Source organism: Netta rufina (assembly GCF_964035555.1).
Source record: "Netta rufina genome assembly, chromosome: 2".
In the NCBI taxonomy this organism is placed as follows: Eukaryota; Metazoa; Chordata; class Aves; order Anseriformes; family Anatidae; genus Netta; species Netta rufina.
The window spans coordinates 120,796,146-120,823,851 of NC_140124.1; the positions used below are offsets into that span (position 1 = coordinate 120,796,146).

At 45.0% G+C, this 27,706-nt stretch overlaps 1 protein-coding gene across 3 annotated transcripts in view; it reads left to right on the forward strand.

Moving 5' to 3' along the window:
- The first annotated feature begins 2,181 nt into the window (after positions 1-2,181).
- CHD7 (chromodomain helicase DNA binding protein 7) overlaps positions 2,182-27,706 on the forward strand; it is a 128,543-nt gene continuing 103,018 nt past the window's right edge. For 2 of the 3 annotated variants that reach the window (XM_084281949.1, XM_084281951.1), the window contains exons 1-2: positions 2,182-2,651; positions 4,845-4,948. The gene's annotated coding sequence lies outside the window, so the exon portion shown is untranslated. Of the gene's footprint in view, positions 2,652-4,844; positions 4,949-6,480; positions 6,681-27,706 lie in introns of all 3 variants that reach the window. The other variant, XM_084281950.1, reaches the window with a different exon arrangement.

The window sequence follows — 27,706 nt, forward strand, 5'->3', positions numbered from 1 at the left end:
TGCTGTTTCTTAACTCTCCTATGGAGCTGCCTGTCGATAACTCGGGGCGTTACGACTTTCTCTTTGGGGACCGGCAGGCGAACGAGTTAAAGTTTCAAAATGCCTTCCTCCGTAGCAGCTGTGCAATGATGTATTTCTCTAGGTCATGTACTACTGTGGAGTACTCGTGTACGTTAACACAGGCCCCGTAAGGACCACGTTCCGCCTGTGAGCATTGAAACCTGTGCGGTGTTTTCCTAGCTCCCTATTTCCCGCTGTTGATGCAGAGCTGGAGAGCTGCCGTAATTCACCCCCGTTTTGTGAAAGCGCCACGCAGGGATTCTGTCTCTCCTAGCACTGGAAAGTGTTTGGGAAATCCCTTCGACTCCATCACCTCAGCAGTAAGCCAGCTGGTTTCACAGGCCACGGCTGACGGAGGTATGGTTTATGGGACCTGAGCTTCTGTGCCTGCGGAGAGAGGCATGCAGGAGGGACTCAGGCACTCTCTTTTTTCTTGGAATGCAATCTTTAACTAAGTCCCTATGCGTGTCCCCCCTCGTTGCTGGCGATGTTACACAGTTTTCAGAGAGATGCTGCGTTTCTTTGCTTGCCTGGTCCCGTCACTGCAGTGTTCTTGGAGCAATTTTTATGCTCGGAAGCTTTGCAATCTGATTTCTGCTCAACAAGAAACTGAAACAAGTTTCTAGGGGGAGCAGTGAGGCTGCTGGCAGTTGGTCTCAGAATGAGTTTCTCCTGCTCCTAAATCCTGGAGAACTTAAATCTTTGAAAGCAAGGGGCGCTCCGGGTGAGTTTGTGCTGCACCGAGGTGCTGGGGTGCCGGAGTAGGGATGCGGCCGGGTGATACCTGCAGAAAACCAGACTTCCAGGTAAGTCAGTATTTCTGGGCTGTTTACTCCCTGGTCTGTCAACAACTGCAAGAGAAAACTGAAACTGATGACACTTGGTAAGTTGCGAGGATACCTCGGCGTGCTTGTTTTCACATGGTGGAGAAACGCGCGTTAAAAATAGCATGATCGTAAACCCAGCAACTTTGGTGAAGGCATACTTGGGGCATATGCTGCTTTAAAGTTGGCGGGTTTTTTTTAGATGCTATTTCCACTTGCTATTTTTAACTTTATGGAAGACCACTGCGAAGAAGAGGGAACGCGCTGTGCTCTCGGCTCCTGGGAGAGTTTTTTGGTCAGAGGTGTGGGACAGCCCCCGGGAGGCCACGGCACCCGCAGTGTGGGGAGCAGGCCCGGATGCGGGCCCCGTGTTCCTCGGGGTGGCCACAGCTGTGCTTTGGTGGCCACCTGGGGCAGCGGGGCAAAGATGAGATGTGAGCGGGGCTTTCGGCATTGCGTTGGCCAACGCGCAGTGAGGCGATGGGAGCCAACAAAGTGGCGGATGGGAACCCCAAGATGGTGCCATCTCCGCTGCTCCAACTGTGTCCCATAGCACAAGTAGAGTCCCCAAAAAGGCTCTGAGGGTGCGGGGCGAGCAGGGGACACCGCTCACCCCATTTCGGTGGGATGCGGGGCCATGCGGCCCCGGGGCGAGGCACAGCCTCAAATGGCCGCTGCGGCCCGGCCAAAGTCCGCCCGGGACGGCCCCACAGGGGGGGGCCGGGACCCCTCAGGGCTTTTCCTCCTCAAGTTTGAAGCCGCCCCCCCGCAGCCACACCGAGCGCGCCCCTTTGGACGGGACGGCACCGGGCTGTGCCCCCCCTCCCCCAAAATAACCCCCTCCACCTCCGGGCCGGGGCACACGGGGGCGGGCCGGGGGCGGCCCCGGGACATTTGCATGGGGTCGTCGCCGCTCCCCTCGACCCCGACCCCAAACCCGGGGGCTCCGCAGCCCCCCCCGCTCCTCGTGGGACCCCCAAGAGCCGCGGGGGGAGTGACCCCGCGCCCTTCCCCCCCCCCCCCCGCTGCGCGTTTTGCTTCTTCTTCTTTTTTTTTTTTTTTAATTTAATTTTTTTTTTTGCTTTTTTTTTTCCTGGCTTCTTTTTTTTTGCCCTTTTTTCCCCTTTTTTTTTTTTTGCACCCCCCCCCCCCGTTGCATAAATTATGCCGGGCGGGGCGGTGACGTCGCGGCGGGGCGGGGCGCGCGGCCGCGCTCGCCCCCGGGGAGGGGGCGGTGTCGGGGGCGCGCCTTGTGGCGGCGGAGGGAGGGGAAGAGGAGGAGGAGGAGGGAGAAGGGAGAGGGAGGGGGCGGCAGCCGCGGCAGCCGCCTGGCTGGCTGGTGTCTCGCTCGGCTCGGCTCCTGCGGGCGCGCTCGGGAACTATCGGATTAAACTTGAATCGAGTGAAATTACACAAAGGAGCGAAGCGGAGCCGGGACCCGGCGGAGAGCCCGAAACTGCCCGAGCCCCGCGCTGACCCTTCCTCTCTCCCTCCCCTCCCTTCCACCCCTCCTCTCGCCCGCCCGCCCCGGCCAGGGATCTCCCCCCCCCCACCCCCCCCCTTCTCTTCTCCTCTCCTCTCCTCCCCTCTTAGCCCAGCCCCGGGCCGAGCGAGCAACTCCGTGTGCGTGTGCGAGCCCCCCCCGGCCAGCGGCACCAACTCCGGAGCGTGTCCCCTCCTCCTCCCCGGCCCCTCGGCGGAGGGCAGCGAGGGAGCGAGCGGGGGACACCGACCCCCGACGGCCCCCGACGGCCCCGCACCGGCCCGGTGAGTGACCGGGGAGGCAGGTCCCCGGCGGGGCTAAGGCTTGGGGGGGGGTTGGGGTGGCGGTGTTGGGGGGGCTGCGAGGGGAATTAGGGGAATTAGAGGGCGTTTGGGGGAAAGGGGGCGTTTAGGGGAAGGGGGTCCCGGGGTGGGGGGGGAGGTTTGGGGTGCGTGTGGGGGATGCTGCGCCCCGTGGCGGCTCGGTGCGAGGCGGGGGGGCCGCGCTCAGCGGGGCACTTCCCCGGGTGTAAATGGCTTTTTGTTGTGCTGCGGCCGGCCGGCCGCCCGCCTGCCTCGGGGGAGGGGAGGGCACCGGGGAGCCGGAGCGGCGGCGCCCCTTCCCCTTCCCTTCCCTTCCCCTCCCCGCCTCGTTTTTCCTTCCCACCCCCCCCCCCCCCCTCCAACAAACACGCTCCGGTCCTCTCGGCAAGTTTGGAGGGCGGCTGAAAATCCGGGAAAAGTTGAGCGAAACTGGGCGGCGGGGCCGAGGGAGCGCTCCCACCTCCCCCCCCCTCTTATTCCCCGTCCTCCCCGTCCCCAGCGCTGACCACGCTGCCGGGGCTGCCGAGCACAACAAGCAGCTAACAAAGTGAGGGCGCTTCCCGGCCCGGCTCGGCTCGGCTCGGCACGGCCCCGCCCGGCAGCACCGCGCTCCCGGCCGGCACATGGGGGCCGGGGCACCCCCAGGAAGGCGGGCGGGGAAGAAGAAGAAGGAGGAGGAGGAGGAGGAGGAGGAAGGAGCACGCGGTGCCGCTCCGGTGTGCGCGATTGTCCTGCCCCGGCGGCGGCGGGAGGGTGGCACCGGGAGGGGGCGGCGAGGGCCGGGGAAAGAAAGGAGGGAGGGGACGGCAAGGGACCGGAGCCAGCCGGGGCGCTGCTGCTGCTGCTGCCGCCGCTGCTGGGGGCGGCCGCATAATGGGGGCGAGCCCCGGAGGGTCACGCACATGGGGTCGGGGCGCATCTCATCCCCTCTCGTCCCCCCCCCCCCCCCCCCCAGTCTTTCCTCCTCCCCTCCCCGGTTCTTTTCTCCCTTCTCTTTCCCTACCGCACGGGGAGCGGAAAAGGTGGTGCGAGGCCAGGCCGGGGGTGGCGGCTGCGTGTGTGTGTGTGTGTGTGCGTGTGCAAGGAGGGGGGGGGGCTCGGTGTGTGTTGGTGTGTGAGAAAGAGAGAGAGAGGAGAGAGAAGCGCGGGGGGGGGGGGAACACGCAGCGCCCTGCCGCCGCCCCGCCGGGAGCCGCTGGAAGTGGGAAGCGGACGGGGCGTGCGGCCGGGTGTCCGTCCGTCCTGCCTGGCTGTCTGTCTGTGTGCCTGTGTGTGTGTGTGTGTGTACGGGGTGGGGGGGGGGGGGGATGGAGGAGGAGGGGGGCAGGGTTGTTAGCGAGTCTCAGGGAGAAGGAGCTGCAGGCGAGGAGCAGCCATCATTACATCGCGGGCATCCAGCCCGGTAGCGGCACGGAAGGGGGGACACGCTCCCACGCTGCGGGGGGACCCCCCCGAGCCTCCCTCCCCCTCCTCCTTTCCTCCTTTTTTTTTTTCTTTTTATCATTCTTCCTATTATTTTTTTTTTTCCCCTATATATATATTCTTATAGGGGGGGCGCAGCGCTGGGAAAGGGGCGGCTTCGGGGCAGGGGCTGGGAATCGGAGCTGGGTTTCCTCCGCTCACTTCTCCGCACCGCCCGGGTCCAAACTAGTTTTTTTTTAAACAGACAATGGACAAAAGAAAAGTAGCAATGCCCGGGGAGTTCCCTTTGAATTACTGAGGGATCGCTGGATGCACCGCGCAACTCTCCCCCTACTTGCCCACTTTCCGCCTTTGTTTTCGTTTGGGAAGGTACCGAGCGTGCCTTCCAACTACAGAAAGGGGCGATTTTTGCCTTTTGCGAGCAGCTTTCCCACTCCCTTGGATATTTATTTTTTTTTTTTCTGGCTCGGGGAATATCAGAATAACCTCAATGCAATAAGTTTGTTTCTGTGTGTCGATGTGCGCCTCGATTTTTTTTTTTTCCCCCTTACTTTCATCAAAGCAGATTGCAAGCTGTGTTTATACTAGAAGATGGCTTTCGGGAGAATGTGTTTGCCTTCCCCCCCTTATGTCCCCCCTCCCCGCTTTTTTTTTTTTCTCGTGGTATATGGGACTAGCGGAGACACAAACAAGCAAGTTGAACAAAAAATGTTTCTGTTCATTTCCTCACAGATCATCCATTCTAACGACGGCAAAAAAATCTTAATGACTATGACCTTAGCAGCATGGGTAGCTGATTTATCCCAATTATAAATCCCGTTAGTTTGCGGTAATGTGTGAGTATCAATATATAATTCATATTAAAAAGCATGATCGGGATTTTTTTATTATTTTTTTATAAAAGTTGAAATCCATCGTTTTCCAGTGAGAATGCTGCATCTGTCGCTTGGAGTGTTTTTGTCTCGCTGTTGCACAACAGAGGCTCTCTAGTCTTTAACCTAAAATGGCAGCTTTAATTTGACTGGGGCCCATTCATTGACAATGATAATAAAAAGGCTGAAAGCTAAATGTAGCTGGATGCTTGGGGCACGTTTGCAGGACTCTGCTCTGCATTGCTCGGCGCTGCTAAGGGAGGAACTTCTGAGCTCTCCAGCTTCTGTCCTGAAAGTTTCCAACGCATTTTTTTTCTTTTTCGTTTGAAAAGAAAGGGGGGGGGGAGGGAAATCACGTTGCTCTGCTTAAAACCCACGCTAGACAACGGGGCTGCTGACAAACTTAGCAGCGAGGAGATAGTTAGAGGGGGGATTCTTCCCAGAGCTCTGCCCTCATAACGTCGGCGGAAAAATCCTCGTAATGCTTTTTTAAAACAAGCTGCAGTCCAGGGGAAAATTAACCGTTTGTTTCTGAGGTTTGTAACAGGTGATTAGGACAATTACGCTCTTAACATTTTCCTATCTCTAGCTCCTAAAAGCGGGAGCGCTGCTTGTTTCCTCTTGTTCGGTGCTACAGCCGCTCAGGGTTTCGCAGAGATCCTTCAGATAGTGTGCGATTTTCCTCTAGGATAAAACCACAGCTGCTTGGAAAAAGTAATTGTTTTTTCTACCAGGCATCACTCGAAGTTTGAAACAGTTGCACAAAACAAAATCTTCCCTGCTAGAGCACTGGAAAATGCCAGATTTTCACATGCAGTCTGTCCTGCTTTTCTATTAACCTCAACTGCTTGTTTTCAGCCTCTTTAAGCTTTTTTTTTTTATTAAATAAGTAATACTTAAAAGATGATTTTGAAAGCTGTACAGCAGACTCTCCTCAGAGCTCTAAATGCTTGTGATTGCAAGTTTAACCGAATTAGTGACTTGCTGATACTAATTGGATAATCGTATTTGACCAAATATCTTACTAAATATTTAACAATATAATGATATTTCTGTTATTACTTGTAAATCCTGGGTAGGTTGTGTAAACAATGGAAAAACTTGCTCAGATTTGAAATCTGAAACGATTTTATTGCCTCTTCAGCAATCAAGGGAAGTTTCAATGGTAGCAGAAGATCACACAGTCCTTTTAGGGAAAACAGTAATTTTTAGGGACGTGGTGTTGCAAAAATGTCGGTCAAAAATATGGATATAGTGGGACTGTACAGCCTACTGGGATCCAAACTGGACAATGGTGGGAGACCGGAGCTGTAACCACTTTCTTTTGAATTCGGTTGATGTGGAAACCTGAAGGGTTAGGTCAAAGGAGCACTGTAAAGACTTCCCGTTTCATGTCGAGGGGTCGGTCAGCTATATTGCGGCTTTTTTTTCAGGGGAGTTATTTGCTGTTTAGCACTGAAAAGCTTTTGATTAACATCCACGGTATTTCTCATTAGCGCTGAAGTAACGCTAGGCCCCGGCAGGACGTGAAGCTCACCGTCTGCACGTGGAGGTGCTGGGAGCCGCCAGCGAAGTTGCGGAGGGCTTGGCAACAGGCCCTGGCTTTTTGGGCAGGACCTGGCCCAGGCACCCTAAATCTGTGGAGTTTCTTACCCTAAGAATGTGATGTGGGCTCAGAGCCCTAACAGAAACCCAGGTGCGATGTCTGCCAAGGTGAAAGGCACGATGCGCAGGCGCTCTGCAGGTTTTGCTTAAAATCTCATGTTGGGGCTCCGGGGTTGGCTGTGTCCGTAGCTTCCTAGAGCATCTGGCTGCTTGCTTTTTGTTTTGTTTTTAGCACATGGTGTGGTGCATAAAGGTTGTTCAGATGGGAGGAGGAGGGAAAAAAAGTAACTAGGAAGGAAGAGTGGAAATAAACACGTGGGTTGCCTTAAATCCTGGGCCTTAGCTCCATCCCATATTTCCTCTTCATCTTATTTTTATATTAGTTTCTCAGATGGAAGGCGTTCAGAACCTGCTGGCTGGTGTTTGCTGTTGTGCACCTAGCATTATTCAAATAAATTTGCATGGCTAGCAAGGGCATGGACAACTGCCTGACGAGTCGCATGTGTCTGAACACCCCCTTCCCTCAGTTCCCTTAAATCCTGACTTCCAGCCCCTTTTGTATTTGTCTGCTGCAAACGGATCACTAACTGCTCAGATTTATGGGCTGCTTAGCTGATGCCTGTAAGTAACACGAATAATACTTTTATGTTCCCTATCTACATGAGAAAACTGCAAATTTCGGTAAATAATTAAACTGTCTCTTGTACAAATGAGTCTTTTGTGTGGAGGTGGGGCTTTAGATTTCACTTTTCCAACAGGAAAGTTACTGTATTAATTTACTGCTTCTATTTAGCCTCGTTGTTGAGACAGACGTTAACTTCATTGCTTCCCATCACTTATATTTCTGTGAATAACTCGTGTGCACAAATACAAGCTGCTCTGGATTTTGATGGAAGAAAGTCTCAAGCGTTGTCTGTATTTTGGAAACAATAAAAAAAGCAGAAGAAAACTCCTAGTACAACTATTATTACTGACTTTTTTTTTCTTTTTTACAACTCTTTCAGAGGAAAGAGTGTAAGGCACATTACGCAGAAACATCTCAATTTGTTATTAGGATTCTGACAATATCTTAAAACCTGATGAAAGAGTTCTCCCTCCTGATTTCTTTCCATCTGTAGAACCTACCTGTAAGTCACAGTGGTTCCCGTCTTCACCCAGACCAGTGGCCGTGGAAATGCGGCATCATAGTTATTTTCCAAGTAAGAATTTCAATGCGTGAAATTGGAAGACATGATACTAAATAAATAAATAAATAAAAGACTCAGTCTGTGACCTAAAGGACACATTCCAGGAGCCTGAATATGACAACAAAGCTCTTAAGGATATTCTTAAGTATACAAAAGCTGATTAGCTCTTAGCTTCCAACATTGTGACTTTTCAAAGATGTAAACATGCACCTAGGAGAAGCCAAGTCCAACCCGATGATCTTCATGTTATTGGGTTCTCTTGTTTCACAAATGCTGCGCAGTTTCTAAACATCCTGGTTATTTTTCAGCTTTTCCACTAAATACGTTCTCCTTCCAAAAAAAAAAAAAAAGTAGTACTGCTTAATTTAACCATTCTAATTTAAAAGTTAAAATTCAGTAAAAGAGTGCTCGTTAGCAGATGAGCTTCATGTTACGATACCATACAAATGCAGTGACTTTGCAGGCTTATTGGCGTATAGGAGCTAACCAGAGGCCCTTGCTGGTGTGATGTAGGGATCCCTTTGCTTTGTAGTGACCTATATAGCTATGTTGGGTGTGGTTTTGCTGGGCTTTCATGGGAGCTGCATCCAACCTTCCTCTGACATAGACAATTGCTGTGACGAGAGGGCCTTGAGGGGAATGGTGGGGAATAAATAACTTCGAGAATCAATTGTCTGGAAAAAGTCATTGCAGCCAAAATGTCTGCCTTCATCCTAATGGTCCTGAGAGGAAAATTAAATTTCAGATATCCAGGCTTGATCCTAGAGGTTATTCTGGTCAGGCTTCATTTAAATAGGGGCTGGTTATCATAGCAAGTGGCACGGCAACTTACCTGCCTGGGAACAGGCATTGTGCTGGAGAGTTCAGTGCTGAATATTTTTGGAAGCTCTTTAATTTTTAACAGCTTTGAGCCACTTTTTAAGCTCTTCAGTTGAGCTTTCTGTTTACTGCTCTGACTTCAACAGGTAGCTGGCTTTAAAATTTCCTCTTAGAGATATTGAAAGAAATTGGCCTACCTTACAGTTTATTTTGATATCCATCTACAAAGTAAGCTTCCCTTCTAAAAGCATCTGATGGAGGTGTACATCAGATGTACAAAGTATGATTTCTTAGGTGCAGGTAAACCAGTCTTGCTCTGAAATCTAAATGTGTTTATTCCCCACCCCTCCACCCTCCACCTCCCTGCCCCAAGATCCCTTAGACTTTCCCCTTCAGATCGTGCCTTTCCACCAGCTTTTTAATCTTCTTTCCAATTTATGTCGCTCTTTGTTTGCTTAGCAGAGTTGCGTTTTTCTTTGTTAGCCTTAGATAATTAGGGTATGTTGCAAAATAAACACACATTTCAGTTCCTAATAGTATCATGGAGGATGCGTTGCTGGCGCGGGATGAGCTCAGTGGCTGCGCCCAGCCTGATGCGGTCCTGGCACGGGGCAGCTGGCACTGCAGCCTGCGGGTGGCTTTCTGAAGGCTTCTTTGCCAACTGTTGGGTAGTTTTGTCACTTTGACTTCTGCTTTTGTGACAGTAGCAGTCCTGTGTCGTTCAGTGTTAGGGCTGTAATGTTTTTTCTTCTTGTTCTCCATGGTGGCGTGTGGGAGAAGGCCGGCCCCATCACCCTTTCTGTGCACTGGAGGTAGCAGCTGTAGGATAACCATGTCCAAAGGATGAAATTTGGGGCATGGGGAGGAGCTTGCGCGGGGGGCTGCGACACTTCTTGGAGCAGTGAGGAAGGTTCAGAGAACCAGGACTGTGTGGACCAGTGGTGAAGGAGATTGGGACCTGGATCAAGCCCGAGGAAGACTTTAACAAAGGCACTTTTTTTTTATCCTGGATCTTAATACAGGAAGTCTGTGGATTTATTTAGAGAGTAAACAACGTTTATTAAATGGGTAGTTTTTAGGTGCTAAGGAACAGTGGTCGTTCTTTCAGAGAGGATTCAAGGGAAATCTAAGAGAAGCTGAGCTGAATGCCGTGCTTTTAGAAGTTTGGGGGTAGCGACAGAACAAAAAGAGGAGAAAAGGCTTCACTGGAGAAAGTGCTGGGGTAGTGCTCTTCTAGGAGAAATGTGACACAAACCCATGTGAGAGGAACAGAGAAACTCAGTTCAAGTCTTTGGTGCTGCCAACTTGGATGGGCTAGCGAGTTGGAAGTCTGTGTTGATGTTATATGAACATCTTTCTTGCTTCAGAGACAGTTTGCCGATGTAGCTATTGAGATAGAAATCTGAAGCTGAATGCTGCTTGGTAAAATGTCTTGTGGGAACAAGAATGTCATCCTGGACTGCAGCAAGCAGCAGTTTAGTGTTTCTTGGAGTTGCAAATAAGACTAACAGAAAGGTTGATACAACTTTGAAAGGTACAACTTTGTTTTTAATGCTTGCAATAAGGAGGATTAAAGAAAGGAAGGTAACGAAAGGGCTAACAGATGTTCAAAAATGACTCTGATAAGGCTGAGATAAAATTGCACATAGGTGAGAGAAAGCTTCAAGGATGCATCTTAATCAGTAGTTAGGGTATGGCAATTTTCAGAATCCTAAATATTCCTGGATAGGAGAGCATCTCTGAAGTCCACAAATCTGGCACTTTAGGTAACTGGTTTCTTTTAGTTTCATATTTGAATGTACCTTGTTTATAAGGGATTGGAAATACCTAAATAACCACAACTGCAGTTATTAGCTTGAAATGCAGTATATGAAATGATATTTTTGCATGAACTGCCTGGCATATTTCTAGGAAAGTCCTCTGGCTGTTTGAGGCTGCGCTCTGGTTTCTGCTGCTGCTGGGCTGGAGTAAGGTACCTGTTGGATTTTGTCATCTGCTTTTTGCTTGGCAATAAACAGGCCATCCTCTCCAGGTGTTGGTTTGAGAGGTATTCGGACTATTTTGCTAATTCCTGATGAGGATTTTGGCCCAGATTTCTTGCAGAGGTCACAGGGAGGTACGGTCCTGCCAGGGTGGTTCAGCAAAGGCCCGGTATCATTCTAGCCACTGCTTACCTGAGTCCGGAGATCCCTTTAAACTCTGAAGAGGGGACTCCTGCTAAGAGTGTAATTCTTGCCTCAAGTTGTTTTAACCATGACAAATTAAACTGAGAGCTTAGAGCGAGCAATTTAATCTCTCTTGATTTAGGAAGGAATCATTCAGAAAGTGAGTTAAATAGGGGTTTCTTGACTGCCTCAGGAGGTAAGTCTGGGAGAGACCTGCTAAGTAATTCACTTTATTTATCAGTACTGTTATGAGGTGTCTGCTATGCTTTGCATTTGCTTAGCTCTGTGAATGGAGTACAGCCTGATTCATCTTTAGTTTAATCATTTGTTCTTCAGAGGGGAAGTGAACGAGCAGCTTCAGCTCTTGATCTCTGCAAAGGTGTGTTTCATTTTGGTTTGTTCATACAGAAGCAAGTGAAGGCAGTTACGGGATTCCCTAATTCCATCGTAATCTCAAAGAGGTCACTAGAAAAATTGCATTTCAGCTTTACTACGGTTCTGCAGTAATGTACAGCCTATGCCACCTTACTCACTTGAGTAACTCTTGGTGAACATACTTTTAAAAATATATTTATTTCTAGCAAGATTTGAGCTTTGTGACAGCCACACAGGGAAGGAAGGAGTCGTTTTGTGGAAATGGCTCTCCTGTTGGAAGAACAACCTTGTTAAAGGCAGCAGTAGAGCAAGAGCACAGTTTCCAGTTTGGGTCTGATAAATATTGTAGTAGATGACAGTCCTAGAAGTCACGTGTGTTAGATGTTGCACTGAAACTAAAAAAAGAAAAATGGAAGGAGGGGAAGTGGTTTGTGTGCCTTTTCACTTAATCATGGTTAGATTTAAAGAAATGCTGTGTTTAAGGTGACCGAGTTAAATGGCTAGTTCTCCAGGAAATAAGCTAACACCTCATACCCTTGCTCTCCCCCCTCCCACCAACAAATGGTTACTTGGCTTTGGGGTATTGAAAAAGAAAACCTCGACGACAGATGAAAGGAGCTGCTTCCATCTCTGTTCTCAGAAGAAGTTTCCCTACCGCAACAGAGACATTTTGATCTCTCTTCCCAGTGTATTTCTCGCCTTCCACCACTTCTTCCCTTCCCCCTGGAGGAGGAAGACCAGGCCGTCAGCGGGCCTTGCTTCACCTCAACCTGCCATTTCCCAGCCAAGGCTGGCCCGTGACTCGCGGCACGACTGGACTGAGCAGCGTGGGGTGGTTGGGCAACCCGAATGCTTGCCCTGGGAGGAACCCAGCTGGTGGAGGCTGTTGTGGAGCAGTGGGGGTGCTGGCTGTGTGCCCAGTGTCATCCCCCATAGGGATGCCAGGGATCCGCTGCCCTCTTCCTTTGTGGCTTGTTCAAAGACATCTCCGTGGTGCTTGGGGATGTGTGGAGTGCTTCGAGGCTGCCTGGTGTTATGATTTTGGGGTGGGCGGCTGGTAGGGTTGAGAAGGCTGAAAACCCTCGTCTGATTTGATAAGACGTAACAACGACGGTGCTTTGGGCAGGGTGTTTTTTCTCTTAAGCGCAGGCCGAAATGAGTTTTTTCTGCACAGGGGGGGCCTGTGTGTGTGTGTGAGCTTCATCAGAGTAATTGGAGGCGTCCCACTCACTGCTGCTGTCACTTTGGGAGTGATGGATCTGGTCCTTGTTCGCTTCCCAAGCAAAGTGGCGCGTCCAGGGTAGGTTGTGCATCACAGAAAGAGGCAGATGGATCCATAGAGAGAAACCACGGGTCAGAAAACCCAGGAGCATGCTGACACTGATCTGTGGTAAAATGCCTTGTTGGCTTGGCTGCCCACTTCCAGACTCTTTCTCTTGGAGTTTAAGGAATCAGGGATGTCAGCCTCCTGTAGTAGGTTTACGTGGATACTGGTGACAACTTCAAGAAAAAAGATAAAATCCTTCCTTTGTCCTCCTTACCAAAAATTCTTGTAGCTTCTCTCTGTCATGCGGCTTTTTGAGATTGGTGGTCACTTTCCAATGGCTATTTGTTTTTATTTTAACTGGGATATCTGCAAAGCTTTCTTTATCCTTCTCTTCTAATCGAGTTACGCTTATCTTACTGTTTATGATCTTTGCAAGAACTCAATGTATATATCTTTTTCCTGCTGGAGTGTTGTACCTAAATCTATACTGAGAATACATATTACAGTAAATTATGTTGTAGCTCTCAAGACAGCTGGAAAGTATTGCATGTCACCTTGTGGTCCACCTACTCCTTTGTAAGTCAGGGTATGGTCTGGGAAAGGCGGTGAGCTAATTTAACAGGACAGGGTTGTGAAAGGAGAAGTTTCCACGCAGTCTTTGTCCCCCCCTCACCCTTCTTCCCCAGTGCCCAGCTCCGTAGCAGCAGTGCTTGTCAGGTCCTTCTGTGAACCCCTTTAGTTCACTAAAATGGCAGAAAAAATAACTCAGTAAAATGGAGAGCATTTTGCTGTTGTAATGAATCAAACTGGCTCATAAAAGGATCTGATGAACACCAGAGCTGGTACGAAGGACGAGGGGGGCCTGTGGCTTGGAGAGCAGCAAGCCCTTTTCATCTTTTCATTTTGGTGGCAGTGAGCAAGTGGATTGGATCAGTTGCCTGGGAACCTTCGTGGGAGAAATAGAAATGGAATAATCATTTGTGAAGCAAAGGACACCAAAAGAAAAATGTGCTGGCCTGAGTTCAAATTGATATTGAAATTTGTTTATTCTAGCAATGGTATGGATTGCGAGCTCTAAACAGTTTGTTAGAATTAATAAACCACTGTCTAGAAATCAGTTTTTCTTCTGAGGTAGCAGAACAAAAGCCAAGAAGATTTACTGATAGCTTGTCTGAGATTTCAAGTTTGAAGTATTTCATCTTTTAAACAATTTATTCACAAGAAAGTACATTGTTCTGTGCCTTTTTTTATTACTTGTACTGTGATTCTTGTTTTGGCAAGCTTAAAGTTCTACATTAAGTTCAACAACCTCCTGACTCAATTCATACATCTCAAATTTTATCAAATTAATGTTTAATTCAGTGGGCTGAGTTATTCATAACTTTATGCTAAGTATCTAGATCGTTCCTCTGTTAGTTTGAGGTAGTATGGGATTTCTTGTTCTTAGCGGATAGCTAAGACTACGTTGCCTCTGGTAACCTGAAGCTTTCTCACAGTGACTTAATCACAGTCTCATCACTCTTATTTGTTTGAAATGGGTGGAAAAACGCACTGCAAGTAAAATAACATGCTGTGTAGTTACTCCTGTTTTGCTATACTTGTGCTGCTCTTCAGAGAGGGAAATAGGCAGTTTACACTGTGTAGCTCACACGAGGAGTGAATACTTGACCGTAAGTCAGGAATTCTGATTGTAACTTCTGCTCTGGCTTCCTAAGGATTTTAGGTAACTTTCAGAGAAGCAGGAATGCAATATGAGAAACTGCTTGCTTTCTGAAAAGCCGTGGTTATTTGGAAAGTTATTGGTGTAAACTGCCTGCAGTGTGACAGAAAGGTGCCGAGTAGGTGAAATAATGGAATCTTGTTCTTTTTTTCCTTTTTATTTTATTTTTTTTTCTCTTTTCTCAAGATTTGGGCAATTGTGTGTGCCTTAGTGGAAGGTAAACACTTGCTGTGGTTATCAAAAAATAAATAAGTAGTGGTGGACCATATAGATCCCTCTCTGCAGGTTTTACATCTGAAAAGTGCCCTTTCAGGAGCTGCAGGGGCTGGCAGGAGGAGCAGGAGAGGGGGCTTCCAAGTTTGAGCTCGGGACACCAAGGATGTTGCACGTTTCTTTTGGTGCAAGCTCTACAAGGAGTGGTGGCTCTGACCCGCATTGTGTGTGTTCGGAGTGAATATTGTAGTTACTAAAAGCAGCTTGTTTACATTAGGAATTGTATGTGCTAGCTCTAATGGGCTTTAGGAAGCCCAAAGCACAGCTGTAAAACATCTGTCTCTGGGACCAGATCTTGTCTGTCTGATGAATTTTTGTCCTGCATTTCATGTTCAGATTTAAAAAAAGAAACAAAACTTTTTTTTCTTTTTTTTTTGGTGGTTTTAAATATGAAAGTTCTTAGCCTTCCTGCTTGAAGGCTGGTTTACACTTGAAAGGCTATCGTGCTGTTGTCTTGAACGCAGAACTTAAAATAGTGACTCAGTATTAACTTAACTCCACTTCCTCTTTAATCCGATCATCTTGCTTGCTATATGACCTTATAACACCTTAATTTAAAGGCTGCTTATTCCAGTGGATTAAATTTGGAGGTGTCTGGAGTGGTGGGCATTGCTACAGGAAGTGCTTAAGAGGAACTGAGAAACAGCGCAGCCTAAAACAAAAAGAGGGGGGGGAAGGAAGGGAGGTATTTTCCCACTTGCTGATGCTGACTGGTGAATGAGTGTTGCTAACGCATGGTCCGTGCAGCAGCACAGGGCTTACTGAAAGGTCAGGAGGAGTTCTGAGCACGTAGTTCTGCTCTGCCACAGGAAAAAGTGCGTTCCTTTCCAGTGAGTGCGTTCGATGCTCTTTGTCTGATGTATGCATCGACAGGATATAGGGCCAAGTACCTGTTCGATGCGTGCACCTCCGAGTGCTCGGGTGGTTTTTCTTCTCTTCTCCTGTTTAGGGTACATGAGCTAAGCGATGACTGGGAGCCAGGGACTTCAGTGCTTCTCCAAACTGGTATACCAGGTTCCTAAGGATGTCTTTTGAGGTTTGCCATATCGGGGCTTGTAATAGTTGCTGTTTACGTATCAGCTCTCATCACATGATCTTGGTTATTTACCAAGTGTTAATTTGTCTCGATACTGCTCTCATGAAGTAGATGAATGCTGTCCTTAAACACCAGATCAACTTTGCTCTTAGCACTTTTAAAAACCCATTCTAAGTATTCAGATTCTGTGTCTCGATAGCCTGTGATTTTTCAGAATTTGCATTGTTTAAATCTCTTTCTTAGGAGTATACTCTAAATAAGTTGTATTTTGTGTGTTGAGATCAGGTACTGCAAGCTTTCCCCTTGTCCTGTGTGGTTCCCTGAAAAAACTCTGCTAAATAGTCTGTGATTTTAACATCTTGAGCTTAGGTTTAGAAGTAGCCAGAGTACTTTCCATTAGCCGCTGTGTTGTTAGCCATTTTGACTCATGTTTTCTGTGAGGGTTTTCTTCCATCTGAAGTCCGGACTAAACCAAACAACCAAACAATCTCTGAACAGCTGCGTGGTCCCAGGGAAAGGCATGTCATTTGGGTGTGATCTGGGGCTTACGGTGAGTGTTTCCTGTGCCTGTGAAAACCTTGATTGCTACAAGGCTTTGAAAACAAACCTCGAGGCTGCTGGAGGGTTAGCAGAAGGCACTGGGCACACGCCGCTGCCTTCGAGCTGGAGCTGTGCTCAGCATGGAGCAGGGGAGGAACTGGCAGTGGGCTGGGAACTGCAGTGAGGCAGAGCTTGTCAGTGCCCCTGGCAGCACTGGTGGCATCTTCTGCATTTGATGGGGGGAAAATTCACCCCCCCTGATTTAGGAAATGAGCTGTTCCCACTTCAGAGGTAGCAGAGGCTTTGTTTTCAGCAGCTAAGATGTCACACCATGACCTGCAAACAGGAGCAGGAGATTGAATTCAGTCTCCCAATAATTCCTTTAAGTGCTTAACCTAAATATGTTGTAGTTACTTTAAGTATCTTTTTATAACAGGAGTAAAACTTCAGGCCAGTGCTTTGAGCTGATATTATCTCTTACAGCTGCTGTTTAAAACAGAAAAAGTGTGACTATTTCTATTTTCAGCACTTTGTATTGTTTTTCATTCCTTCTCCTTCAGGCATGAAAAAAATATTTTCAATACAAGTTCGGTATGCCTAAAATTTCAGTATATAACTCAGTTTGGTTTTGAGTTATTCTGAAGCTGAACTTACGAACTGCTGTAGGTATGAGCAGCGTACAGAGAGGTACAGCCTGTGCTGCAGTGTCCATGTTGCTGTTACTGCCTTTATCCACTCTTCCCACCCCTCCAGCCCCAAAGGGATAAAAACAGATTACAAACTTGTTTTGATTTTTTTTTTCTTGTTGTAGTAGGCTAGTCTTTTATGCAAAAATGGTGGAATTGCAGCAGTCTGGTCCTCATTAATGTGTGTGTCCTTGTCTGGTTCCTGCCGAGGTGCTCTCAGACGTTGTGATCTCCCTTGCACTGCCACAACAGGGCCCGAGATACAGTTTCTTCAGGGAAGGAAAGTGAAATGATACACTGGAAGCTGGGTGGTATCAAAGTAGCATATTGCTGAGAGCCATTAAAACTAGGTTACAACCTTGCCTTTCGGGAGCAGCTGTCCCAGCCATACCGGGGGTCTGTCTCATCCCGAGTCCTGCTTAGTAGGGTGGAGGCTCTTGAGAAACAGAGCGAGCCCTGTAGCCCCCCAGCTTTGCAGCTCAGAATTTCCTCGGAAAAAGTGATGGGTAATGCTTAATGAATTTTTCTTGCATGAATTCGTCTAGTCTTTCTCGGTCTGCGTAAGCTCTTAGCTTCCATTGGGGACCGTGGCAATGAGTTCTGCAGCTTAAGTACACATTGTATGAAGAACTGCTTCCTTTTATTTGTTTTATTTTGAACCTACCACCTGCTAGTTTTGTTTGATGTTCTCTAGTTTCCTTGTTAAGAGAAAGGGAACAATGGTTCACTACTTACCTGCTCTATGCCGCTCGTGGTTTTGTAGGCTGCCTCCTACTCTCTCCCCAGCTGTCCCTTCTCTGGGCTGGAGAATGGAGGGTATCACATGCGTGTCACCCACGTTGCTCATTTCACTGCTGAAGTGGAGGTGGGCAGAGCAAACATGAGCTGCAGGATGACATGGGTACCTTGCAGACTTGGGCAGTAACTTAATGATCTTCTCTGCTACAATTCTCCCTCCACTTTTTTTTTATTTTTTCCTGACATACTCTTAGTGTTCAGTGTTCTTAGACTCCAGTTTACTCTCCTGACAGGTATTGTCTTCCTAGATCTATCTGTTCTAGCTCCCAGGTCCCTGTCTTGAGTATGAGGCAGTTGGGTCTGAGCTCGGTGCAGTGCATGTAAAGCAGCCAGGCTGTGTTTTCTCAGGTGCGTTGCATGCTGTTTACCCACACTGACTCTCATCTGCATTTTATTTCACCTTTGCTGGGTGTGATGAAGATCTGCTGCTTCCTGCATTTGATTTTCATTCTTAGCAAATTGAACTCATTGCTATTATCAGCAAACTTACTTTAAGGCTCATCCATTGATCATTTATGTGCATGCTAAACAGCGTGGGTCTCATCATAGCTCAGCTGACTCTTTTCCAGATCTTTCCTAACTTTTTATTTTCCTGGTTTGAACCACTGGCTTATGCATTTGCAGATCTTTCCTCTTTCACTGCTGCAGCCTAGTTTAAGATGTTTTGGTGGAGGTCTGTTGTTCTGAAGTTGGCGTGTAGTTTGAGCATCCAACTGAGCTCAGATGAATTCCTTGAAGCAATTGACAGGTGATCAAAATAAGTATTAGTAGTAAGAGAGAACTTTGCCATGGGAAGGTATCAACATCACTTTTGTGGTCTGTATACCTATATGACCACCTATGTTTCTTATACATAAAAGAAGAAGTATGTATCTTCTCCTTATTCCTGCTGATTCTTGACCGCCTGAAGGTGAGACCACGTTGCAAAACGTGAAAGCAGGGTTTGACACCAAGGTGTTACATGGTATGGTGAATAGACAAGCTGTTCTCTATCCTTGTGCTTGTCAGAACTCTTGGGTGAATACCATCTTTTGGGAACTTGTTACTGTCTGATTTAATTTGATCCAAAACTACCTTTGAGGCTTTCTAGGAGGAAAAATTCCAAGGTAGAAGCTTCCCTTAGTCTGTCCAGGGACAGTGAATGCAAAAAAAAACGCTTCAAATTTTGTTCGTTTTCTCAGTATTTCCTTCATATCTTGGCTATATGTTAACCCAGTGGGTTCTCTAGGAGGCTTTGTGTACCTGGAATGTGTGAAAGGACCTTTTATTACCTTGCCCCTTTATGCATGTACTTTTTGTTTATGATTTTACTTGCTAGTTTTGTTGTTGTTGTTGTTTTTCACCTCTTTATGGTAAATGTTCTTCGGATGATCTCCCCAGCTTCTGGTTTCAATGTGATTAGTTTTGTTTTGTTTTGTTTTCTCTTTCTTGTGTCTCTGCGTTTTTATTTCTTGTCTGTTGTCTTTAAACATTTTGTCCAACTGCATCATTTTGGTTCTCCTACCAAGCTTTCTGATTTGCATACGTTTTTCTCTTTCAAAGCAAGCACTCCAATAATACATTCTTGTTGCTGTTTCTTTTCAGGAAAGCTAAGCTTAAATATATATTTAATGGATTTCATTAGTGGTGGCTGTGAGTCATGCTACAGTCAAGTCAAATGTGACATGGACAAATCTGAATGTAATATAATTTGTTGGATGTTGAAATAGTCCATAATCTAGTTCAAATGCTGCAGTGTAGCCCTGTGTACTTCACCATAACTTCAGAGAAGTTGTTAGAGAAGTATGGTTTAATTTGCTTTAAACCTGTTTTTTTTTTTTTTTTTTTCTTGCCATCAAATCAGCCACCTTACCAACTTGTACAAGTAGCATGGAAATTTATTCTGAATGCTGCTGATTTATTTAAGAGTGAGACAAAGTATGTGACTGTGTCCTTCAATGGTAATTCCCCATCAATTGTAAATTGATGCATTTGTCTAAATATGCAGTATAAAACAGTATTACAATCAAGCTGTAGTTATCATGGGACCCATAACTTTGATTTTTTTTTTTCTTCCTAGCTTCCTATGTGAAAAACTCCAGTGTAGTTTATTATTTAATTGCTTAGCACTGAGGTCTCTCTGTTTTATCACAGTATGTGACAAGTTACAGTACCACTCTGTATAAAAACCTTTGGTGTTTGAAGCGCTGATGGAACAGTGAGAGTTTATTCATGTATAGATATGTGACTGCTGTATTTAGAAAAAACTTTGCAGAAATAATAGCTGTTTTGTGTTTTGTTTGGTTTTTGAGGGTTATGTTGCTTTGCTTATTATTCTGTGTTGCATTTGTTAATTTCTGTTAGAGAAGGGGCTATCTTGAAAGTTACTTAGACCTCCAAAGGAGCCTGAAATACATGTGCACTCAGTACTTAATAAACAAGTAATTTGGGGGAGTTTTGCACTTCGGTAATGGAAAAAAATGTTTGCTCTGTCAAGATTGTGAACTGTTTGAGACCCCAGACACATTGATTTTATAACGAAGGAGCACTCGTTTCAAAATGGATGCTCGATCGTGAGTTTGTAACAGGAAGAAATGAAATTTCAAGAGAGATCTGCAAAATGCTTCTGGTTCCTGCCAGGAGCACAGGTGTCATGAAGGGCCTGTGCCCATTCCAGTTGTGGAGGAGTCATGGTTGCACTTTGATAAGTTAATTTTTAAACTTTCCCATGAAATCTCCCTCAGCTCCTAGATAGCATGCCATATGTACAAGATAAGCTCATTGGCCGGTTTTGTTTACTTCTTTAAAAAAAAAAAAAAAAAGTTAAATTGAAATTAACGTGCTTACAGGCCAGTTTGGGTTTGTAGAGGGTGACAGGGAAAGAAACTCTGTGTAGGAGTGTAGGGTTTTGGTTGAAGGAAGAACTGAAAGGAATTTTAGGAGGGTTATTTTTTGTGTGTGTGGCTAAAATAATGCTGGCAGAGAACCTGGCAGAAAGCAGAGGGGTGTTTTTTTGTCTGATGGCACAGTAAAGGTTGGTAACACGACTTGAAGTAAGGAGGTTCGAACCTGATCCAGCATGGATGCGATGAAAAGCAGCGTGTCGTGAGGTGGTAAATCTCTTAGGTGGTGTTTGATGGGGGAAGGAGCGAGTGGTGTCCTTTGTGCGTCTCTCCCCAAACTAATGCATTCTGTTCTCCTCCTAAGTAGCTTCCATGAGGAGTAGAGGAGAAACGTGGAGAAAAAAAAGCTGCCTGGTTGCTTTGCATTAGTGCGATGCTTCTCTGCTACGGAAGATCCCAGGCTATCACAGGCACATAGTGCCTGAGTTCAAGTGGGATAGGGGTTTTACAGGCCTATTTCTTAGAAGGCATTGCTTACGGGCTAGTTTAAAAGTGACAGTAGCAAATCTGATATGTAAAAAAAAAAAAAAAAAGCATGAAGACAGTTCGAGAAAATTTCGTCATGGTCTATAAATAGACAATAAACAAAACGAGGTGCTGTGGTGCTGTCATTTCCTCCCCTGACCTCCTCGTCCCCATCCCCCCTCACACATGGGATTTTGAAAGTGGCACCGGGAGGAGGAAGCAAGCCTTAGTCTTGTTCGTGCAGCCAGATTATGGACTGCAGGTATCTGCCTCTGTGCTCCTTGGTAAAGGCGTGGATCACTTTTGTTTCTCCCCATCCATAGGGCACTGTCTTTTCGGGCTGGCAGCATATAAGTCCTTAACAAAGTAGCTGGGTGGCAATTACTGACAGTTACGTATTAAATTGTACTTTGAATTGCTGAAAACTGAGGCAATTGTATGTTAGGTTGTTCTGTTCTGAACTATTTTTGAAGCTCAGCTTTTTAAGGTTGAATGTTGTAAAAGAGATCAAGCTTAAAGGCAGGAGAACCTTTCTGTGGGCCAGAGAAGTCTTCCAGATTAGTTTGGTGTCAGCATCCTCTCATTTCCTCTCATTTGTACTCAGAAGAGGCATGTTTGGCAATGGGAGGCATGAAATCGCATACTGTAAGCTCCACATCTTCGTGTTAAAGGATCTGTAGAGTGTTAGAACTGCATCACAATGTAGTTTTTGTTGTAGGATAAAATCAAAACTGACTCTGACAGCAAGTTGTCAGTTTTCTCTTTTTCATAGGCTTATATGCATATTTGTTCCTTCTGGTCTACCCTGAAGTTTAACAGGAGGATAGGGCTCTTCGAGTTACCTAAATCAGCAAGATTTTGGAAATCTTGTGTGGAACATGCTTAAAACTGTTCATAAGGGCTAAATATTGTACAGTGGTTCTGATGCCTCCTTCCCTCCCATGTAATTATTGATATGAATCAGGCAGACATGATTGGAGCCCAGAGTGATTTACATTTGCTCATCACTTAGCCTAATTTTCTTATTGAGATAAGTAAGGGTTAGTGGGAGGAAATAAACTGGTTGTTTCCATTTTGGCACAGATTTCACGTGGTTGAGATGGCTGCTGTTCTCCTTCCTCTCTTCTTCTCCTTTTATCCATCTACATAAGAGACAGTCCAAGTACCACTTGGCAGTTTTTAGCTGGAGAAACAGAAGAATAATCCAGCCGCTTAATGTATAGTAAAAGATAGATGCTTATCTGAATATTCAGCTAGGTGTTACTGTAATACAGAGATGGTGCAAATTTGGAATAACTTCTGAAAAACATGCAATTTCAAGGAAAAAGAGAAAAGAAAACAAAATCAACACACCAATATGGCCAATTCTTGCGTGATTCTTGTTTTTTGTCTGTTTGTTTTTTTGGGGGGGAGGGAAGAAGGTGTACAAGTCGGGGGCTTAAAGCAAATGTTCTGGATGGTTTAAGAATATGAGGTATAATTTAAGATAGTGACCTTGGAGACCTGGCTTGGAAGAAAAAGCTCAATTCCTATGTTAAAGTAGATGCACTTTTAGGGCTGGCAATACTAGTGACGCTGACCTTACAAACACCTTACATTTTCAAAGACTGAAGTCCATTTCATTGTCTCTGGCCTTTCCCCAAAATCAAGAGATCTAAAAACTGTTAGCGTCTTCTGTCTCGTGATAAGTCTGGTTTTATCTAGGTATTCTTGTCATAGACCATCATTTACCTTGCGTGATTACAAAACTGTTCTGCGTTAACTATAGTATGTTTAATTTCATGCACAACTAGTGTCTCCTGCGTTAACTCCAAATTTTGTATTGGTTTCCTTAAGTCATATAATATTTTGTTAAAATCTTTGTGACATTTGTAATTTAGATCTTCTGTATGATTAACAGCATCTGTAAAAGTGACCTGTAAAGAAAAGATATTTTTTTTATTTTTGCAAATGAATAGAATTAAAACTCTATTGTGCATCTTAGATAGTCCGAGTTGGTTTCTGTAATGTGAAATGTCATCCACTGGTATTAAACTAATTTCACATTGAGGCTTCTGTTTTAAGATATAAGTATTTTCAGTAGTAGAAGGTTAAAAATGATATCTTGAAATATGTTCCTGTTATCTTGAAATATGTCTGGAGTCAGCGGCTAAGTCAAGTTCTGGTTTTGAAACTTGATAGATCCTGGCCTCTGGTATTCTTTCAAATAAAACCACCTTCTGCTCAGATATTGAGCATTTGGAGTTAGTCATAGACGTGAGCTTTGTGAAGCTGCAAAAATGAGGCAACTCATTTAGAAGTTTAACTTGCTCATTCAAGAGATTTGGCATAGTCAAAGATAGAAATGTGCTCTCCAGAATGGCGTTTGCTTTCCCTGTGTCCATATATTTCACTTTTATATATTTCACTTTTTGTTGGCTAGCTAACTGACTGCAGTGACGTGATTGTGTGAGGTAAAGCAGAAAAATTACAGAAGAAAAAAATGCCCTCTTGCACTAATCTTTGTATATTGATTAATGGCTGTTCTTCATCTATGACCCTTAAAAATTCACGTTTCCTACTACAGAACTACTAATTCTTTAGTGGATACGTTTTCTTTCTCTGGGCTATAATAAACATAGCCTATGATATTGCCCTACAAATATTGCCCTAGACTTTAGAATCAGATTTTTGTCTGTCAGTCTCTAACTCACCATTTTTTCCTTATATGTTGGGTATAATTGAGATTCAGCTGATAATCACTGCATAATTGCACTCGGTAGACTGAGTAGGTACACTCTACGTAAGTTTAGGTAAAAGATCACCTATTTAATGAGGTTGAGTGATAAAGCCCCCAGTAGTTTATTTTCCTTCAGCAAAAGTATTGCAGTTCTGTGATATCACGGTCAGTATCCCTTTAAAAATACTTCTAAATTGTTGGAGAAGCATCCTGTGTGATAGCTCTTGTGTTCAATGAGTTCTTAGGTGTTTCTGAAAGATTTATAGTGAAGTCCAAAGCATTTCAAGGCCAAGTATAGCAGTCTTGTCAGATACAGCTTTACAGCCTAGTGACTTATAATGAGGGTAGAATGTAATTAGAAATTGTCCATGTCTTTACAGAGTACTGATGAAAACTATGGCTCAAAGGTTAATTCAAATAATAATTAATATTGGTTTCTGTCAGAACAGGGTGGTAATGAAATCTCCGTCGTATGATGACTGATTTTAAGAAGTGGATGCATAAGAAATGGAGGCTACCATTTACCCTTTTCTGATTATATTCAGTTATCTTGCAATCAGCATGATAGCTTGATAAAGCATAATTTGAGGGCAATTTAAACATACTCAAAAATATTGCAACCTACAGCGAAAATCACCTAACAAGTTGCATCTGTTTAAGGAGATAGATGCATAGCTAGCTTGCTGAAGTAGATGGATTTACTATAAATACTCCTTAAGGAGCGTGTAAGAAATTTTATTTGTTAATAACTGAGCAGTGCCGTGTGTTTGTGGAAAGTAGTCTTAATAAGATTTGTTAGCATGAGAAATGTGGGATGTTGTATTGATGTTTGTTTAAATTGGACTAGTTTCAACGAAAGCGATAGACCAGGTTTTGCTGGCAACCAAAACAAATTCTGTTCAGTTTCTTTTCCTGAAATTTTCTATTAAAAAAAAAAAGGCTGTTAGCTATTGCCTGAGCAAAAACATATTTATTTATTTTTTTCAGTTGCAAGTAGCCAGCTACTAGGCTTCTTCTTTTGAGAGGCTTTTCATGACTCCTTTGGTGTCTTCTGAGTTTCTGTACCTGCTCCGTCCTCTTAAAATCTGCCTGCCAAAAAGCTTCTCCAGGCAATTACAGCTATAGCTGGTTTTTATGGGGTCCAAAGAGTTCTGTACAACATGCCTTTCTCAAACCTCTTTCTACGCAGTCTGTTTGTCTTACATGTTACTGGACTGCCTCCCGCAATTTCAAGCTTGCTGCTATTACAGGGCTGTTTCCTCTATCACCAAAAAGGAAAGTTAAATGCCTCTAAATTAGATCTGACAAAGATCAGGCATTTTCATTCTTTTGCTTGTGAAAGTGATCACAAGGCTGATTTTTCAGTCATCTGGGTAATGCTTTCCATACAAACTGGTTCAATTCTTGGGAGGCAAAGAGGCTCTTCAATCAAGATCGGACCTCTCGGGGCCGGAGGCACCCAAGGGGAAACGGGATATACGGGGGGTGGGTGAGGAAGGGGGTGTGTGTATCTGTGTGTGGGGATATTTTAAAACGTTTGAGGTGAGAGAGATAAAGCAGCATGTTGATCTCTCAGCATTTCCTACTTGATTTTATGTCTTTCTTCATGTGTTTCTCAATGGCTGAGACCAGAGAGACTGCATGTGCTGAGCTGGAAGTTGTGCTAGGTGAGGTGGAAAAAAAAAAGCCTGAATTTTAAGTGTAGCACTGAGGAAAAACTCACTGAAAGTTAAATGCCTAAGGTTTTCTCTGCCTTATTTTATTATCAGCAGAGAAAGATTGGCTTGGGAACTGAGCTGCACTTAAGAGTCTTACAGAGATGTCTGAAGCTACACCACTTGAACAATAGCGAACAAACTCCATCAGGAAGTACAGGCTTTTTATCTAAAATAAAATCTGCATACAGATTTTCAAAAGCTAACAAAAGAAAAATCTAAAGGACAGCTGAGATATTCTTAGTGTATTAAAATTGTGTGTTTATGCTTAGTGACTTAATTCTTTAAGAGAATCTGTTGCTTGTAGAGGTGGTCCAGTTTTAATAGTAGGTCTGCTGTAGTGATACTGGTAAAAGTTTTTCTAAATCTGAAATACTGTGAGATTTACTGAAAAGTAAACTTAAAACACAAAAATGCTCCTTTTGTAGCAAGATTTAGGTGTGTCAAAATTTGTTCTGGTGCTCAAAGGAGTACAGATGTAAACAGGTAGAAATTTCAAGGGGTCTCGTTGTTGAACATCCCTAAAACCAATTTTTGTTTCTGTTTTTTTTTTTTTTTTTTTTTTTTTTTTTTTCCCAAAATGGCACATTAAAGCACCTATCAGGTCATTCTCCGAGTCCCTTCCCGTGACAGGTCTGTATGTTGGACCAGAGGTCCCAATTAATTCTGCCCCCATTGAGCTAGGGGCGCGTGCAGTGGTGTGAATGTGCCATCTCCTAACGGATATGGGGCTACATGAGGGGGAGCAGGGGAAGAGAAAGGGAGGCTTGTCATTTCACTTCATCTTTTTTTTTTTTTTTTTTTTTAATAGCCTAAGTGGCAAAATTGCTTGGGCTGGGTCTGCTTGAAATGTGCCATAGGCTGTCCTGTCGCTGGCTTTCTCCAACCACTTGAAATTCTTTGGGAAGGGAATCTTCCAGAGGGTTGTGTCTGCGCTGTGGAATAAACAGTTATCGTGTGAAACTGATGGGAGCCTTAGTTTTACTCTGCCTCCACTAAAATACACTTTTACGGTAGTTTGTGCAGGATCAGCACAGAGGAGTACAAAGAGGGAGCTTTTCAGTACAAAGGCTGCCTGTTTGGCCTGCCCAAACCACCGTGAATGTGTTTAAAGGGGACTTTTATTACCATGGAAACTCTCAGACAGGAAGGAATTTGTCCTGCCATATCTAGAAAATAGTCTGTAATGGTCAGCTCTTGGAACAAAAGTGTTTTAAATAGGGGGAAATATTTAAAAATTCTTGGGGTATGTCTTTTTTTTTTTTTTTTGTTAAGAATAGGTAAAACCTAATCTTATGCTAATGGACTTTTAATACAGGGACTTAGGGAAGACTGCAGACAAGTACGAAGTGATCAAGGGAAGCGTTAGGAGAAATCTAAGAAAGTTTTACCTCTCTGCTTAGAGGGCTTCCTCGATATGGGATGGATATAGATGAAATATTCTCCCTTAAAGTAGCGTGTTTATCCAAAACAGCCATTTCTTAAGGGACTGTGCATGTGCTTGGATTGAACTGCTGGAGGTAGTCCTCTGAGCACCATGAATTAATTGCTTTTGGAAGGCCTTAACTAAAACCTGTTCTTTGAGTCTCATGACAAATAGCCTTAGTGTTCACAAATGGCCTTTATTTTCCTAAATCACGCTGAGATATAACATTTCTTGTCCAAAGGAAAGTTTAATGCCAGATCCCAGAATATCTGCACATCCTTCACTGGAGTTTTACGTTGGTTTGAAATAACTCAAAGTCAGCAATCTTCCCTTCCAGCCGGCGGGAGTGGTAGCTGCAAGATTTTCCTTGCTTGGAGTAGCATTCAGTGTTGATTTGATTGCATGGATGATCAGTTAAGTGCAAAATATTTTTTCACATATTTGATCAAATTAGAATTCCTTTTTTTTCTTTTTTTTTTTCTTCTGGAAGTCACAGCAGCAGATGCTGGTTTCTCGTGTTCTTCCCATACACCAAATGCCTGGCTTGTTTTACTGCCATGGTTTACAAGTTTGGTTGTCGAACCACCTGGCCGTGACGTGAGGGCAGTTTGGGTGGTATAGCCCTAAGCGAGTCCATGGGGTTGTGCTGCTGGAGCACAGCCATCCTGCTCTTGCTTCTCTCCTGGTGCTGTCATTGCTGCTCTGCTGCCCTTGTGGTGGTGCAGCTTCTGGTGGCAGCTGATGGTTGGATCGAGGTGTTTGGGGTAGGCAGATGAATGAAGGTATCTTGTTTGTGGTTAGGAACAGAAATAAGCGAGGAGGAAAAATTGTCCTGAAAACTTTCTGCTGCCGTGTCAGTTCTGCGCTTGCTTACAGCTGCTGATAATCAGTGTTCAAAGTCTAATTCTGCAAGGCAGGTCAGGTAAGGAACAGTTTTACATATATATAATGGAGTATTTCTGTGTGCCTTTTGCAAGCATTGGGTGACCTTGTTTGCATTATCTAGGTTAACACTGTAATCTGGTGCTCTGATATGAGGACTTC